A 3613-nucleotide genomic window follows, 5' to 3' on the forward strand; every position below is an offset into this window, starting at 1 on the left:
TACTGCATGACAAGAATGCAAGCAGACACAGAAGAACACACAGTAAATGGACACAGAGAGCAGACAATGGGGGAGGGGCAGAGAGGAGAGAAATAAATAAAATAAATCTCAAAAAAAAAAAAGCCAAAGGAGAAGCTCCTGGTGCTTTTGCTGGCCCCTCCTACATCCTCTCCCAGGGCCGTGTGGAGCTGGCCAGTGCACCAAATGTGAGTCCCTGGCCTTGTTCTGGCTGGTAAAAACTGACTTAGGAAGCTCCTCTTATCTCCCCCCACCTCCAGAAATTTCCATCTAGGAAAAAGCAATTTGGAACAGTGAAAGCAGTATAAGAAACAATTAAGTCAAACAGACTGGGGCAAAGGCTTACCTGCTTTAAGTCTTACAATAGAGTACCTAGGACAGAGAGATAGTCCCAGGTGCTCTTCTTCACAGGGAGTAGGATGGGCATTCAAATTCCTGTAAATTGAAAGCAGGAGGAGTGCAGCCAGTATCCATGTGGATTCTAAGCCCCCACTTGACATAGATGTGCAATGGACACAACCAATCCAATGTCCACAGAGAAAATGTGGAATGGGTGTGGGAAGGGTAGCCATAGTGGCTGCTGGGTTTCGGGAATGGGAGGAAGAGATGAGATGTGGAGGCGTTTTCAGGACGAGGAGATGTCCTGGGTGGTGCTTCACGGACAATTACGGGACATTGTAGAGCCCCCCAGGGCCCACTGGATGGAACGTGGGAGAGTGTGGGCTATGATGTGGACCATTGACTAGGGGTGCAGTGATACTCAGAGATGTACTTACCAGGTGCAATGGATGTGTCACGATGAGGGAAGAGAGTGTTGCTGTGGGGGGAGTGGGGGGTGGGGGCGGTGGGGTTGAATGGGACCTCATATTTTTTTAATGTAATTTTTAAAAATAAATTAATTAATTAAAAAACAAAAACAAAAAAACAAATTCCTGTAAATAGGGAACTCCTAGGGCCACCAGCAAAGCACAAGCCCAGGAGAAGACATAGGCTCAGAAAAGACAGGAGGTACCCTGCACTTTGCATTTTCCTTGGGTTAAATTTCTTGATAGAAGAGCTGAGCTCTGAAGAGCACCAGCCAACACAACAGTAATTTGCAAAAACTGTGAAAGGTGTCTTGGCATGGGTTTGCTTTGTTTTGTTAGCTCCTGTCACTCAAGAAACTTTCTGTCATAACACCAGCTTCAGGCAGCCTAGGGAAACAGCTCAGGGGCTAAATCCCAGAGATAACACATTAAAATATTAAAATGTATAGTGTGAAACAAAATAATAAAAGGCAAAGAAATAGGAGATGATGGTCCATCCAAAGGAAGAAAATAAAAACCCAGAAAATATCAACAAAGAAAACCAGACTGTGAACATACCAAAGACTTTCAAGAAATGATCCTCAGTATTAGCAAAGAGATGAAGAAAATACAAAGAACTAAAGGATATTAGAAAAACAATGAACAATATGAGAATCTCAATAAAGAGACAGAAATTTTAAAAAGGATCCAAACAGAATTACTTACTGGAGTTGAAGACCAGAATAACTGAAATGAAAAATTCCCTAAAGGGTTTCAACAACAGGTTGGAGCTGAAAAAAAATCAGCGAATTCAAAGGTAAAACCATTTAAATGAGTCAGACTGAGGAGAAGAAAGAAAAAAGAATTTAGAAAAGGCAAATATAGCCTAAGAAACCTGTGTGACACCATCAAGCATACTGATACGCACATCATGGGAGTGCTAAATGGAGAAGAAAGGCAGAAAAGGACAGAAGGAATATTCAAAGAAATAATGACAGGCAAATCCCAAACAAGCAAAAAATATAAAACATGTACATCCAAGAAGCCCAATGAACACCAAATAGTATAAACTTGTAGAGAAATATGGCCCAGACACATAGTTGTAAAATTCTCAAATGCCAAGAACATGGAGTGAATTCTGAAAGCTGCACAAGGAAAGCAAAGTGTTATGTTTAAGAGAGTCCTAATAAGATTAAATGCTGATTTCTCACCTGAAACCATGACGGCAAGAAGGCAGTAGATGAAATACTTAAAGAGCTGAGAGAGAATAATTGCCAAACAAGAATTTTATATCCAGTGAGACGATCTTCGAAAAAAAAATTCCCAGGTAAACAAAAACTGAGCAGTTTGTCATACTAGACCTTCCCTACAAACAATGCTAATGGGAGTTCTTCAGACTGAAATGAAAGAACACAAGACAGTGGATCAAAGTGGCATAAAGAAATAAAGATCTCCAGTAAAGGTAACCATATGGGTAATTATAAATGTCAGTATTACTGCATTGTATATTTTGGTTTGGAAGTTCCACTTCCTAATTCTACAGGTACAGAAAAAGTAATAGTAAATCTATGGTTTTAGACATGAAATGTACAAAGATAATTTATAATAAGTATCAAAAAAGATGAGGGCACTAAGGGGTATAGGAACACTCTATGTATATGTTATTGAAGTTAAGCTGGTATCAAATCAAATATGATTGTTATAGATTTAGGATGTTAAATTTTAAACTCTTGGTAATCATAAAGAAAATATATGAAAAATATATTCAGAAAGAAATGAGAATGTATTCAATATGGTAAAATACAGAAGTCAAATAAATATAAAAGTAAGCATTAACAGAAGAATTGAGGGTCAAAAAGTATATAATTTACAAAGAAAAATAACAAAATAGCAGAAGAAAGTCCTGCATTATCACTAGTTATTTTAAATGTAAACAGATTAAATTCTGCAGTCAAAAGACAGCGATGAGTAGACTACAAAGCATGACCCAATGATAAGCTATCTAGAAGAGACTCACCTTAAATTCAAAGATACAAATAGATTGAAAGTGAAAGGATGGAAAAAATCTACCATACAAAGTAGTAATCAAAAGAAAGCTGGGGTGGGAGGCAGATTTGGCTCAACTGATAGAGCATTCACCAACTACTTGGGAGGTTCAGGGTTCAAACCCAGGGCCTTCTGACCTGTGTGGTGAGTGGGCCCACATGAGTAGACTACAAAGCATGACCCAATGATAAGCTATCTAGAAGAGACTCACCTTAAATTCAAAGATACAAATAGATTGAAAGTGAAAGGATGGAAAAAATCTACCATACAAAGTAGTAATCAAAAGAAAGCTGGGGTGGGAGGCAGATTTGGCTCAACTGATAGAGCATTCACCAACTACTTGGGAGGTTCAGGGTTCAAACCCAGGGCCTTCTGACCTGTGTGGTGAGTGGGCCCACATGCAGTGCTTATGTTTGCAAGGAGTGCCATGCCACGCAGGGATGTCCCCCACGTAGGGGAGCCCCATGCACAAGGAGTGCACCCCAAAGGAGAGCCACCCCATGTGAAAAAAGTGCAGCCTGCCCAGGAGTAGCACCACACACAGAGAGCTGACACAGCAAGATGAGGCAACAAAAAGACACAGATTCCCGGTGCCACTGACAAGAATGCAGGTGGACACAGAAAGCAGACAACAGGGGGTGGAAGGGGGAAGGGGAAAGGAATAAATAAATAATAATAATTTAAAAAGGAGAGCTGGGGTAGCTATACAAACATGTAAAAGAGTGTTTAAGCAAACAACAGTTAAGAAGGAAAAAGAAGGTCAC

At 40.0% G+C, this 3613-nt stretch overlaps 1 protein-coding gene across 4 annotated transcripts in view; it reads left to right on the forward strand.

The window, feature by feature from the left end:
• Positions 1 to 3613, forward strand: part of LOC101444307 (sodium/potassium-transporting ATPase subunit alpha-4) — a 58885-nt gene that overhangs the window by 40429 nt on the left and 14843 nt on the right. The window lies entirely within an intron of this gene.

The sequence above is a fragment of the Dasypus novemcinctus genome, chromosome 13, assembly GCF_030445035.2.
Source record: "Dasypus novemcinctus isolate mDasNov1 chromosome 13, mDasNov1.1.hap2, whole genome shotgun sequence".
Lineage (NCBI taxonomy): Eukaryota > Metazoa > Chordata > Mammalia > Cingulata > Dasypodidae > Dasypus > Dasypus novemcinctus.